At 47.2% G+C, this 15,150-nt stretch overlaps 1 pseudogene; it reads right to left on the bottom strand.

Moving 5' to 3' along the window:
• Window positions 1–15,150, bottom strand: part of LOC130477825 (caM kinase-like vesicle-associated protein) — a 48,159-nt pseudogene that overhangs the window by 13,140 nt on the left and 19,869 nt on the right.

Below are 15,150 nucleotides of genomic sequence, written 5' to 3'. Positions count from 1 at the left end.
CTTCCAAGTTGGCAGCCATCACCACATCCTGGGGCAGGGAGTTCCACAACTTTGGACTAGCGTTCACCAGTGTAGGGCTGCCAACCTCCAGGTGGGGCCTGGAGCTCTCCTGGTATGGCAACCGATCTCCAGACGACAGAGATCAGTTCCGCTGGAGAAACTGGCCCCTCCGGCAGATGGGCCGTGCGGCATTACACCCTGCCGAGGTCCCTCCCCTCCCCAAACTCTGCCCTCCCCAGGCTCCCCCCCCCCAAAATCTCCAGGTACTTCCCAACCCGGAGTTGGCAACCACCACCTCTTAAAATTCCAAAGGTGCCAGAAGGCTAGAAAAGGTTGGGGGCCCCCGTGGTGCTGTTTCTTGGAGCCCGAGATTGTTCCTCTGCACCTTGTGGGAAAACTCACAGTTCTTGGATGATGTAGAACTCTTTCCGTGTCTCAAAGGTGTCAATCAACTGCAAGATGTTCGGGTGACTCACCCTGGAAGCAGAGCACAGGCATTCATTAGCGTCCCGTTCCCCCCCAGCTACATCCCTCCCCCCTCCGCCAGACAATTATAAACCTCATTTTTTCTGAGGTTCTGTGCGGTCCTCAAGACCTGTGCGGTCCTCAAGACAGGCAACCCCCATTTGCCAAGACCTTTCTGCGTTGCCCGTTCCCCGCTGGTCCGGTTCTTTTGTTTGCCTCCGACAAAGACCAAAGTCAGCAGAAATCCCAGCCTGCCCCTGAGGTCTTATCAATAATTCACACCTGGCCTTTCAGCCTTTAAAGAAGATAAAAATGGCTCTTATGGTGTAGGGCTGGTGTGGGGGGAGAAGGTGCCCGGCCTTGATGGCTGACCGCAATTTAAGACGAGGGTCCCCCGCCTGTTTCATCTTCACTGCCCCCGATAGCCGCCTGACTCACCGAAACGTTGGCTAACCTTCCTTTCAAGCCAAACTATTGTTCCTTTGTAAATACAGATCTGATGGCTGGGTGAGTTATAGCAGCATAAGGACGGCGCCAGACAATTTGTTTAGAGAAAACCAGTGGGGTGGAGTTCCTGAGGGGCTAGCCACCAGGCCACACAGGGTTTCCCCCCCTCCCGTCACGATTTCAGTGTCCTGCCTACCCCACCGCACCAGTTTTTCCCAGCAGGAAATTTAAAAGAATATAAACTGGGGTCTAGAGAGCATGATCTAGGCCTGGGTATAAATCCACCCAAGCGGGAACCATCACTAAGGTAAAACTGACCGGCACAAAATGTAGGCACCGCAGTTTAAGAAGGATGGAGACAAGCTGGAACATGCCCAGAGGAGGGCAACAAAGATGGTGAGGGGGCTGGAAACCAAGTCCTATGAGGAAAGGTTGAAGGAGCTGGGTATGTTTAGCCTGAAGCGGAGAAGACTGAGAGGGGATATGATAACCATCTTCATGTACTTGAAGGGCTGTCATAGAGAGGAGGGTGCCAAGTTGTTTTCTGTTGCCCAAGAAGGTCGGACCAGAACCAACGGGTTGAAATTAAATCAAAAGAGTTTCCGTCTAGACACCAGGAAGAATTTTCTAACAGTTAGAGCGGTTCCTCGGTGGAACAGGCTTCCTCAGGAGGTGGTAAGCTCTCCTTCTCTGGAGGTTTTGAAGCAGAGGCCATCTGTCAGCAGTGCTGATTCTGTGACCTTAGGCAGATCACGAGAGGGAGGGCATCTTGGCCATCTTCTGGGCATGGAGTAGGGGTCACTGGGAGTGTGGGGGGGAGGTAGTTGTGAATTTCCTGCATTGTGCAGGGGATTGGACTAGATGACCCTGGTGGTCCCTTCCACTCTATGATTCTAAGATGGTTTACAAAATTAAAAAGAACAAAGTTAGGCCATTTGTGCACAGTCTGTTTCCACAGGATCTGCTGCTCTCTAACGGCACAGTATTTGCAGCCGAATTCTCAAAACACTATGCGCAGTGGCTTCCCCCCCTGAAGAAATTCCAGAAGTACCTTGTGATCAATTATGCATCACCAGTGAAAATGCTGAGCTTCCGAACCACGTGTGACTCCCTCCCCCTTGAAAACGCTGCTTTGTAATTGGCTGTAGTGTATCCTTTTTGAAATATGTCACTAGCCCCCGCCCCGCCAGCGTTCTCTCAACTGTTCGATCTGAAACTGACCCACACTCGCTGTGAAACTGACCAAATAAGCAGCCTCATGGTATTCCTGCATTATTCTCTCTCTAGTGCACTTGATAGTGCCTTCGAGAGGAGAGGTTGGATGAGGGGGTCAGACAAGTGGGAGGGAGAAGCGAGAATGGTCGTTGGGAGAAAACCCCAAAGTGACAAGTATGCACCCGACCCACTTTCGATTTGGGATCGAGGCAGACTTTAAACTCGGGGTAAAACAGCATCCTGAAAACACAGGGAAAACGCGAGGGGAGAGCGAGGCGACTTCCAAAGGTCAGAAAATACATACATAATGAAAACAAAGCCCCGAAGTAGTTGGAGAGTGACGGTGACAGGAACAAGTCATGCATAAAAGGTCTTTATTTAGCAAAAACACACTACTTTAGATAACTGATGACACTGGATGACCTTGCTATTGTTATCCTGTTAACCTTCCATCTTCAGGAAGTATGAATTTTATCACTATGGAATAATCAAAAGTGGCAACTCAGGTGCCAGGCCTAGAGTTGCCAACCTCCAGGTACTGCAGGAATCTTAGGCTATAGTTACTACAACACAAATGAGTGAGACATCAAAGTGTAATCAATGCATACAATAGTGGAAAGGGACAAACATACAACTATATACAATGGTATTTCAATAATCCACAAAGGTATGTATAAATGTGTTTTTTTCAATAGTCCATAAGGGTACATAGATCCAAGAAGATTCAAATTGTTGGTCACAAGACCTCAGCAGATGTGTAAAAGACTATTATGAAAGGAAGACGATCGTTTCATTCTTCATCAGTTCCATTCAATTCATGCAATTCAAAAGGTATACAAGGTTCAAAAATTAATTTCTTCCCCTTAGGGATAAATCTTATAACTATATCCATTGGCAAATGTAATAGTCCATATGGCTTAAAATCTATAGAGGATATAGTTGGAATAAACAGAAGTCATTGCAAATGTAACAGTTCCACAAGGGATACACAAGGTATCCCTTGTGGAACTGTTACATTTGCAATGACTTCTGTTTATTCCAACTATATCCTCTATAGATTTTAAGCCATATGGACTATTACATTTGCCAATGGATATAGTTATAAGATTTATCCCTAAGGGGAAGAAATGAATTTTTGAACCTTGTATACCTTTTGAATTGCATGAATTGAATGGAACTGATGAAGAATGAAACGATCGTCTTCCTTTCATAATAGTCTTTTACACATCTGCTGAGGTCTTGTGACCAACTATTTGAATCTTCTTGGATCTATGTACCCTTATGGACTATTGAAAAAAACACATTTATACATACCTTTGTGGATTATTGAAATACCATTGTATATAGTTGTATGTTTGTCCCTTTCCACTATTGTATGCATTGATTACACTTTGATGTCTCACTCATTTGTGTTGTAGTAACTATAGCCTAAGATTCCTGCACTACTTTCCTTATCCTTGATATTAGTGCAGAGGTGTTGATTTTGGTTTGCTCAACCTCCAGGTACTAGCTGGAGATCTCCTGGTATTACAACTGACCTCAAGCCAATAGAGAACAGTTCCCCTGGAGAAAATTGGCGCTTTGGTAATTGGACTCTATGGCATTGAAGTCCCTCCCCTCCCCAAACCCTGCCCTCCTCAGGCTGTGCCCCAAAAACCTCCTGCCGGTGGCGAAGAGTGACCTGGCAACCTTAGGGGGGGAGGGACCATAGCAGTGTATGATGCCCATCCTCCAAAGCAGCCATTTTCTCCAGGAGAAGTGGAATATATGTTCAAAAGAAATAAATTATCTATGTAGTCGGTTATAATTCTGGGGGAGCTCCAGCTCTCACCAGGAGTTTGGCAACCCTATGGTGCAGTGCTGGGGAAAGCTTTACCAGTGGCATTTCCGCCTACTGTGCAATTGGTAAAGGCACAAGAGACTTTCTGGGGAGGGGATGTGTGGGAAGCAGGTGGCGATTTTATCTCCTTGCCAGATTCGCTCCCCTGAATGTCTCCCATTTTCCTCCGGCCCCTCCTGTCTTCTGTTGCTGAACATTTACCCAGGAGCTTAACTGTGACCATTAGCTCATTAAGCATCTTATCTGCTTGGCAGCTGCTCAAAACAAGCTGCAGAGAGGGCCATTATTTACGGCAGCGCTGCCCGGTGCCTCGGCAGAACGGAGAAACGCACGCCAGGTTCTTGCGTTGACTGGGGCCGAAGGAGCTCCCGCGGACGTGACGCACGCCCCGCGAAGGTGGGCAGGCCGGCGCACGCTGGCACGCACGCCTACGGCAGGCACCTACATCTTCAAGATGAGGATTTCGTTCTTGGCCGCCCGTCGCACCTTGCGCCCGTCTTTCTTAAGAAACTTCTTGCAGATGTACAGTCTTTCCGTCTGGCGTTCGCGGGCCACACAGATCTCGCAGAACTCCTTCCTGCGGGAGAGCGGAAGATACAAAAAAAACCACATGATCCACTGCTGAGTCGGGCCAAAAACCCATCTAGGCTAATATCCTATTGCCTACAGTGGCCAGCCAGGTGTTTTTTTGGGAAGATCACAGTACTGCTTATTATTTGTCCCCAGAGGGTATACTGCCCTTAAACATGGAGGTTCCATTAAGCTATCACAGCAAATAGCCATTAACAGCGGGATACTCCATGCCTGGGTTTGTGGTCTAAGGAAGCAAAGCCAGCAAGAGCCAGCGTGGTGTGGTGGTTAAGAGCGGTGGCTAGGAGCGGTGGAACCGGGTTTGATTCCCCACTCCTCCACATGAGCGGCGGAGGCTAATCTGGCGAACTGGATTTGTTTCCCTGCTCCTCCACATGAAGCCAGCTGGGTGGCCTTGGGCAAGTCACACTCTCTCAGCCCCACCTACCTCCCAGGGTGTGGGGAAGGGAAAGTTCATTGTAAGCTGGTTTGATTCTTCCTTAAGAGGTGGAGAAAGTCGGCATATAAAAACCAACTCTTCTTCTTCCTGGTACAAGCTTGAGAAGCGATTGTGTTGGGTGAAGAATGTTGGCTGGGCTGCCCTATCGAATGGACCACCGAGACACTGGTCAAGGGTGCAGCCTGGAAGGGGATAGACACCAACCTTCTGTCATCTCTCGCAACAGCCAGGAGTGCCTCATTCCCAGCCTGCCTGCTTTGCAAATGCAAGGCTATTTCCTTCCTCTCTCGCTCCTGGCCAAGTGGCTGACCTGCCATCGGCCGAAATGAGAACAACCAGCACAGTAGCCACTACAACAATGTGCTGTGTGGTAGGTGTTGAAAACCACAGCGGGTGACAGAGCAGAGGCTGGCAATGGAAGGGGATGGAGATCCATGCCCAGACAGAGAGTGAACACAGTCATGGGTGAAGCGTACAAAGAGCAGAGCTCTGTCCCATTTAGAAAGCCCTGCTATTTAGGTTCAGACATGGGAAGGATGGTGGCACAATCCTTCTGGTGGCACAGCCATGCAAGAAGACGACGATGAAGAAGAAGAGTTGGTTTTTATATGCCGACTTTCTCTACCTTTGAAGGAGAATCAAACTGGCTTACAATCGCCTTCCCTTCCTCTCCCCACAACAGATACCTTGAGAGGTAGGTGGGGCTGAGAGAGTTCAGAGAGAACTGTGACTGGCCCAAGGTCACTGTCAAGAGATTATATTGTGATTTTGAGTTAAAATCCTGTATGTAAGTGTCTCAGGATCTGTCCTTGTGAAGCATAATTATGCACCTGTATCTGTATGAGGTTAGTTCTAGCCTCATGTAATTCAGCTGGGAACTGTCAGAATGTGACTTTGACAGGAGAAGATCTACATGGTGTCAGTGGTAATAAATGTTTGACCGTTGGTGATCTAGATTGAAGGTTGGCCTAAGCTTGTCAACTTATTAAGAAAGTAATTAAGTAATTAGTGGGTAATTAACAATACGGCCAGGTGTATATAAAGAGTAGGATCACAACAGAAAGAGAGAGCTTGGTCTTGGCTTAGCTTGGATGCTGGCTGGGACCACACTTGGTGTGATTATCCAGAAAGAGGCCTGGAGAACCAGAGGAGTTGGAAGAATTACCTTCTGGACTAAACAAGGCAAGGAATTTTACTTCAAGGCTGAGGAGACTTGTTTTGCCAATATCTTGCAGAGGCGGCACATTGTTGTTTTGTAAGTTTTTATTTTGTAAAACCTTTTTTCTAGATTTGCTAATTAAAGGCTTATACTTGGAAGTCAAGACTTTATAGTAATAGGAAGTGGCATCTAGGTGTTTATGGAGACGACGACCTCAGGAAGCCCCCAGTTACCAGTGAGTAAGGGGCGAGGTCATCACAGTCACCCCGCAGGCTTCATGCGGAGGAGTGGGGAAACCAACCTGGTTCCCCCCGATTAGAGTCTACCACTCTACTACACCCCGCTGACCCCACAACTGTATAATTTTGCCACAAGAGAGTTGGTGTCAGGCCTTGCTCCCTCCTGCAGGAGTAAAGGCTCTTGACGTGAGTTAGGCTACATGTCAAGTCCTGGTTCTCATGCCTGTTAGCATCTGTGTACAGTCTCGCTCGTCCTATTCTCCACAGCTGTGCTGATGTTTAGTCTCCCATCCTGGGAACCGCTTATCGCAGGGCTGCTTGGCCATGTTTACTTTCACAGCCTGTATTGCCTTTAAACATGTGTAACCTGCCTATGTTTCCTCATTGCTAGCCTCACCTGCCTCTAGGCAGTCAGTCCTTTAATCTGTCCTTTTGCTCCTAATGAAGTATTACTGCTTCAGGAATACCTGCCTGGATGAGTTTGCTTATGGGCTGCTAGGGACAGACGCCTGATCCTGACAGTTGGGAGGGTTGTATGAGAGGAACGCAGGAATTGTTTTTTTAGTGTGGTGGGGGGCAATTTTTTTCATGTGTTTCAAACTGCAGGAGAAGGGAAGACCCATACCCGTAACCACACACCTCTCAAGAGGTTGTGTTCCTTGGCTGCTTAAATATGCATGGCCTCCTAGGAGTGGCCCCGGGAACTAGGACGGTAGTTAAAAGTATGCTGCCTACTTACGCCCGCAGCAGCTGCCCGATCTCATACTTGTCCGTGATGTCAGAAAGGCTGTTGTAGCTCTTTTCATCTCGCAGTCCGATGCAGCCAAACGGCATCCTGGGAACAAGGAAAGCGGGCGGAAATTATTCCTCGCCTAACTTTCCAGAGCTCCTTTTCTCCGCTTTCTGAGGTTATGGGTCAGGGATGTGTACATTTCTGCATGAAGCCTCTTAATGCATTACAAGATCTAAGCTTACGCGCTTCATAATCGTTAATTTTTAGAGCAGCCGCATGGCTGTGCATGTTTATATGTGGAACTAGGGTTGCCAGCTCTGGGTTGGGAAATATCTGGAGATTTGGGGGCGGAGCCTGAGGAAGGGGGGTTGGAGAGGGGAGGGATTTTAATGCCATAGAGTCCAATTGTCAAAGCGGCCATTTTCTTCAGGGGAACTGATCTGTATTGGCTGGAGATCAGATGTAATAGCGGGGAAATCTCCAACCACCACCTGGAGGTTGGCAGTCCTATGTGGAACCCCAAATAATGGATTCCACACAGTGGGTATTAATGGACAACCAAAACAAAGCAGGCAACGTTGCGCAAATTGCTGTGCTTAGCAGATTTTGCCGAGGGTTTCCTGTGGACAGAATTTGGAGATGTGTGTTTAATGCACCAATTTACGGTTGTCAACCCCCGGTTGGTGTCTTTGAGATCGCTCCAATTTACGGTTGTCAACCCCCGGTTGGTGTCTTTGAGATCGCTCCAAATGACAACTGATCTTCAGACTAGTTCCCCTGAAGAAAATGGCTGCTTTGGTGGGTAGATTCTACGGCATTGTGTCCTAGTGTGGTGTAGGGTTGCCAGGTCCCTTCATCCCCACAACAGGAGTTTCTTTTGGGCAGAGCTGGGGCGAGCGATTTGTGCACCATACCATCACTTCTGGGTTTACCCGGAAGTGCCGGCATTGCGCGGGACGCTCTAACCATTTCCTCCAAAAATTCTATGGTTTCCATACAGTTTTTGGAGGAAATAGCTAGAGCATCCCACACGATGTTGGCACTTCTGGGGTAAAACCCAGAAGTGACGGTATTGCGCTGGGAGCACACGTGCGGCGATCACTCTACCCTTCCTGCTTCCGCCCACCAAGCATCAGCTGGTCGGCGGGCAGCCCGGTTGATTGGCAGGCAACTGCCCGCCACAACTGGGCAGTGGGGAACCCTACTGAGGTCCCTTCCTTCCTCAAATCCCCCTCCCCAGACTACACTCCCAAATCTCCAGGAATTTTCCAACCGGGAGTTGGCAACCCTACTTTTAACATACTTCCTTCTCATGAAAGATTCCATATTTCTTTTCTTTAAAAACAACAACGTTATTTGTTAAACCAAAAAAAGGAATACAAATGGTTAACTGGGAAACTATTTGGGGCAAGTAAATGCGTAATCCAAATAAAGGACTAAATGCTAATAAATACAGCAAGAAACGAGCTATCTCATTACAACCAAGTGTCTAAAAAAGTCTAATGGCAATATCTAACTGCAAAGCAAAGCAGGAATTAATGCAACAACAAGCAACAAAAATCTAATCACAACAACCTAAGAAATAAATGATGGTACACAAATTAAAACAGTGAGTTTTAAACAAAATGCGAAAACCAACGGCTAAAAAACAAGGGGGGGATCCAGCGATTTCAACATATATATAAAATGTAGAAGGTGGGAGAATAGGGTTGCCAGGTCCCTCTTTGCAACCGGCAGGTGATTTTTGGGGCAGAGCCTGAGGAGGGCGGGATTTGGGAGGGGAGGGACTTCAATGCCATAGAGTCCAATTGCCAAAGCGCCCATTTTCTCCAGGGGAACTGATCTCTATCGGCTGGAGAGCAGTTGTAATAGCGGGAGATCTCCAGCTGGTACCTGGAAGTTGGACACCCTACGGGAGAATCTCAACAATTGAGGTTCTCTAGCAGAACACATGGTTTTTGAAATCACCTCCCCACACACAAGTCCATGAGAGCCAGGTGGATGCCTCCCCCCTTGTATACAAGAGGTCAGTCCTTGGGGAAAACTGTGAACCCCTCCTCCTGGTATCCAAGTTGGAGGGGTGAGGGCAATAGTGGAGGAGAGTCAGCTTTTAGGTTTGCTCCCCCTCACATTCTTACAAGAACACCTATACCAGCCAGTGACGACTGGCCAGCGTGTCAGTAGGGTTGCCAAGTCCCTCTTTGCAACCGGCAGGAGGTTTTTTAGGGTGGAGACTGAGGAGGGTGGGGTTTGGGGAGGGGAGAGACTTGAATGCCATAGAGTCCAACTGCCAAAGCCGCCATGTTCTCCAAGGGAAGTGATCTCTATCGGCTGGAGATCGGTTGAAATAGCAGGAGATCTCCAGCTACAACCTGGTGGTTGGCAACCCTACATGTCAGCTTGCCCGGTAGCAAGCGGGCCCCTGATGAAGTGGGGGCCCCTTAAACATTAAACAATATATTTAAAATGTTAATGACCTTTTAGTAATGTGAAAATATAATAGATTTATTTAAAAATTATTTATTTATTTATTTTTAAAAACTCAGTTATAACAATCTGTATCTACATTTAGTCTCTACTGCATACTGCCGGTAATGTGAACAAATACATGCACACTGTAATTACTAAAAATATGCATTTATTTAGCGAAAATTGTAATTGTACCTTTTTTTCACTTATGTACTTTTTGGGGGGGAAATCATTTCTTATAAAAAAAAAATTTAAATGATAGCCTCGTAGTTGTGGGTGGGCCCCTCTTTGTCTCTTGGCCATCCATCTTTTTAGCCTTGTCTCCTTGCGAAGCAATACAATGCCCCACACTGAGCCCTCAAAGTGGTCCTTAAGCAGAACTGACACCCTTCAGAAGGGAGAGGATGGGACCATCGTGCTGGGGATTCATCGCATGCACGACCCTCTCCGCCTGTCAGAATTCCCTTCATGCCTCATTAGCGCGGCCTTCACACTTCAGAGGCAGAGAGGCGCTCGAGCGGAAGAGCGAGCAATCTCCTTTCGGGCCCGGGGAGGGGCAGAACCCTCCAGGCCTGCCCCCCCCACCTCCTGCCCCCCAAGTTGCACCTTCCGCTCTGACCCCCTAAGCCCCAGGTCTCACCTGAGGCGAAAGGGAGAGCCGAGCATCCCACGATAAGTAACACTGCGTGGGAACACAGGGATGATACTGGTGGGTCCCCAGGCCCGGAACAGCTGGGTGGACCCCCTCCCCTCTTTGTGGCTAGGGTTGCCAGCTCCGGGTTGGGAAATACCTGGAAATTTTTGGGGCGCAGCCTGAGGAGGGAAGGGTTTGGGGAGGGGAGGGACTTCAAGGTAGGGTTGCCAACCTCCAGGTAGTAGGAGCAACATGAACCGATCTTCTGTATGTTTCTGAACCTGAAGAAAAAAAGGTTTTTTTTCCTGCAATCCGTGCAAGAGCACAGCAACAAAATAGCGCAACGACATTCAGTATTTCCATTTATTTATGGACGTCTATTACGGACTTTGTGTATTAACTTACTATTTATTGAGTAGTTTCATTGTTTATCTCATCAGGTTTGGAACAAAGGGATTTTCCCCCCCTAGCTTTTTGGGCATGTATATTTCTTTCTTGTAGGTGTTGGTTTGTTCATTTTTGTTTTGTTCTTGTTGCTCTGCATCTGTATATTTGCCCAAGTGATTTATTACAATTTATGTCTATATTCAATACTATATTGTCATTTTGGTGCTGTTTTTTCCTGTTGCCTCAACTCTACAACACTTAGCCTTTTTTTCCATTTTGGTGAACCTCCAGGTAGTGGCAGGAGATCTCCCGCTATTACAACTGATCTCCAGCCAATAGAGATCAGATCACCTGGAGAAAGAAGCTGCTTCCCATCCAAGCAGCAGAGAGGCGCCGAGGTGATCTTTCTCTCTCCCCCTCCTTTCCCTCCTTGCTCGAAGCAACATAGAAATCTGGGACTGCGTTAGCGTTGCCAGCTCTGAGTGAGTCATCTCAGGAACAGATCCATACCGTTTTGGCTCCAAACGGCACTTCAGCATCCCAAATGAGGCAGTTGTATTTTACCCCAGAGTAAAACGTCTCAGCCTTTATAGAGCTCGCGTGTTTTCCGCTCCTGACACACACCGACTGAGCAGTGCCTGAGGCTTGTTTTCTTGACCCGCTGCCCGTTCTTTTCAATGGATCTTTTTTTATATATATATAACTACCGCGCTAAACGTCATGGAAGAAGTGACACAGGGTTATATCTGCAGGTACAAAAATGTTTGTCATCCTTAAGGAAGAGAGATTTTCTAGGAATCAGATAAGAGATTTGCTTCCAGATCTCCCCAGCATCGCTGCCGCTAATCATCCAGACAAGATTATTATTTTTTAGCTGCCAGTTGCTACTTACTGTAGTGGTGAAAGTGTTGCATGAGGATTTTGGTGACCCAGGTTCAAATCTCCACTATACCAGTCACTTTCAGCCTAATTGACCTCACAGGGGTGTTGTGTGAGTAAACTGGGGGAAGGGAGACCCAGGAGGGTTGCCAGCCTCCAGGTGGCGGCTGGAGATCTCCTGCTATTACAACTGATCGCCAGGCGACAGATCAGTTCCCCCAGAGAAAATGGCTGATCTGGCAATTGGACTCTATGGCATTGAAGCCCCACCCTTCTCCAAACCCCACCCTCCTCAGGCTCCGCCCCCAAAATCTCCAGGTATTTCCCAACCTGGAGATGGCAACCCTAAAACCAATTTATGACATTTTGAGCTCCTTGGAGTAAGGACAAAATAAAAATGTATTAAATAAATAAATACTAGATACCTGGACCATGGTTAGGGTGGCCGGGTCCTTCTTCGCCACCAGCTGGAGGTTTTGGGGGTGGAGCCTGAGGAGGGTGGGGTTTGGGGAGGGGAGGGACTTCAATGCCATAGAGTCCAATTGCCAAAGCAGCCATTTTCTCCAGGGGAACTGATCTCTGTCGGCTGGAGATCAGTTGTAATAGCAGGAGATCTCCAGCTAGTACCTGGAGGTTGGCAACCCTACTGGGAATAGGGAACTAACTGGGAACCAATTTTTGGGGTGGAGCCTCAGGAGGGCGGGGTTTGAGGAGGGGAGGGACTTCAATGCCCTAGAGTCCAATGGCCAAAGAGGCCGTTTTCTCCAGGTGAACTGATCTCTATAGGCTGGAGCTCAGTTGTAATAGCAGGAGGTCTCCAGCTAGTACCTGGAGGTTGGCAACCCTAACCATGGTTTGTTTCTTTTGAGTGAGAAAGTTGAAGAGAGGTCATGATGGTGTTCTTTTTCCTCTTAAGAGATACGAGTGAGACAGTCATCTTAAATAATCAGAATTAGTTCTCGTACAAAGACTGTTTATCAAATAGAGTTTAAAATGCCTACTCCCTGAGTATTTGCATGTTTCTCATCCCCTCGGCTCTCAGCTTGCTATTGTAGTGTTACGGAACGTTCCACAACATTCTGACTAGACGGGGGAAACAGTTGACATGGCAACTGTTTATAAACACTGCCGTTTTTGGTGGGGAACGATAGTTCAGCTGTGAAAAATGGCATAAGGCTCGGAAGAAGGAGCTGTGTGCTACTGCGTCGACAGGTAGAGGAGATGGAAGGTTAGGAAGCTGAATGGTGCAGGTAGGGTTGCCAGCCTCCAGGTACTAACTAGAGCAAACCTGTAGCACTGTGGCTAAATAATATTACATAGAATTATCCCAATACAAATACTAGTCCCAATTTTGTTGTCTATTACACATTAGAGAGTCCATGGGCTGTCAGTTCTGAATGAAGACTTCTATTATCGCAATTCTTAATGAAGACTTCAAAAATATAGGTTTCTTGTATCAATACACATTACCATATTAGCAATACAAAGGATCAAACATTAGGCATTCACAGCACAGCGCTTAAGCATAAAGAATGCAAAGGGCAAGGCGAAACAGGCAGCCGGTAAATGACCTATTTCACATCAAGGTTTCTTCAGTCGCTGTTGAATTTGCACACATCACAAGCTGTGTTCAGCGCTGGCACATGCACACCAATGCAAAGCTCAATGTGTAATATCATATCATCAAATGCAGGGGCACATGATCCATAATCAAAAGTAGCAACTCGGGTGCCAGGCCTAAGGTTGCCAACCTCCAGGTAGTAGCTGGAGATCTCCTGCTATTACAACTGATCTCCAGGCAACAGAGATTCGTTCACCTGGAGAAAATGGCCACTTTGGCAATTGGACTCTATGGCATTGAAGTCCCTCCCCTCCCCAAACCCCGCCCTCCTCCGGCTCTGCCCCAAAAACCTTCCGCCGGTGGTGAAAAGGGACCTGGCAACCCTAGGTGCAGGTGATAGGGAATGGGGAACCCAAAGGCAAGATGGCCCAAAGACGTGTTTCGGCCTTTTAGAGGCCTTCCTCAGTGATCATACACAATTTCACAATACACATCCTGCCGTATACACAAACATTGTTCAAGAAAAAATAAACGCCTTTTGAAAGAAGAAAGCCGTGTTGTAAGACACATGGACTAACTATATTTCACACAAAGCCACACAGAATAAGAGGTAAACATGTAATTTCAATATTTTTAAAATAAAAAAAAACTTCCGGTTATATTGTTAATTAAGGTAATACTAACTGGATTTTTCACCCCTCCTTCCCTCCTCCTTCCAAAAGGCTTTTATTTTTTCTTATCTGAAACCTTCATAGCTGCTATTTTCTCCAGGGGGACAGATAGGGTTGCTAACCTCCAGGTACTCTTATCCACGGTTCACTGAACCAATATTCTGTCTTAGACTCTGGGGAGATCATACTACATGGGATATATTTGATCTCAAGGAGCACCACAAGACTCAGATTGGACTCTAATTAACAATTATTTCATTGTGGACATTTTTCTGCACATGTTGGTTTTGGATTGTAATTATTATGGTTTCTGTATATATGGTGATCATATTGTTATCTAGGTCACACAATACAAGATTTTGATACGCACATTGCTAATGTTTTTGACATTGTTGTGTAAATTTATGTACTGCTGTATCTTTGGTTACTAATCTACTTTACAGCAGGCTAACTTGGTTTGCTCAACCTCCAGGTACTAGCTGGAGATCTCCCGCTATTACAACTGATCTCCAGGTGACAGAGATCAGTTCCCCTGGAGAAAATGGCCGCTTTGGCAATTGGACTCTATGGCATTGAAGTCCCTCCCCTCCCCAAACCCCACCCTCCTCAGGCTCCGCCCAAAAAAACTCCTGCCAGTGGCGAAGAGGGACCTGACAACCCTAGGGACAGATCTCTGTAGACTGGGGATCAGGTGGAATTCTGGGAGATCTCCAGGCCACACCTGTAGATTGGCAACCCTGCTAAGAGCATCTCTTTCCTCAAAGCAAAGGGCTGCTCCCTGCTTTCCTCCCCCTCCTCTGTGCAGATGCTATGGATTGGACAGGGGAAGGGCTTTGATGAGCAGCTGTTACTGATATTTCAAAGCGAAGATCAAAGCGATGTGTTTTTTTCCAATGCAGTTTCAAATTTGATTTGTACCAATTAGCAGGTTTAAGCGTCCCCCCCCATTTTTCCAACCTGAAATGGAATCGGGGGGGGGGGGTCATTGGGAAGCTTATATGCACAGTCCATCCACACACGTTATTTCTTTAACCGGAGCAATAGAACACAAACACACGCCAGTTGCCAACCTCCAGGTGGTGGCTGGAGAGCTACTGGAATGACAACTGGTCTCCAGGTTGTAGAGATCAGTTCCCCTGGAGAAAATGGCTGCTTTAGAAGGTGGTCTCTATGGTATTATACCCTACTGAGGTCTCTCCCCTCCCCAGGCTCCACCCCTAAAATCTGCAGGAATTTCCCAATCTAGACCTGGCAGCCCTACATGGTTTCATTGGGAAAACTCTCTCTCTCTCTTCCCCCCCCCTCTCTTTGTGTGTGAAGGCTTAATAAATTTGCAGCGCATGTCTGATGGCCTTGAACTCGGGAAGACACAAAGGGAAATGGAATCTATGGACAGTAGGTAGTCCCTCAGTGGGTCATAG

The sequence above is a fragment of the Euleptes europaea genome, chromosome 1 (genome assembly GCF_029931775.1).
Source record: "Euleptes europaea isolate rEulEur1 chromosome 1, rEulEur1.hap1, whole genome shotgun sequence".
In the NCBI taxonomy this organism is placed as follows: Eukaryota; Metazoa; Chordata; class Lepidosauria; order Squamata; family Sphaerodactylidae; genus Euleptes; species Euleptes europaea.
The sequence above is the reverse complement of the archived record's forward strand: the minus strand, read 5'-3'. Positions and strand labels throughout refer to the sequence as shown.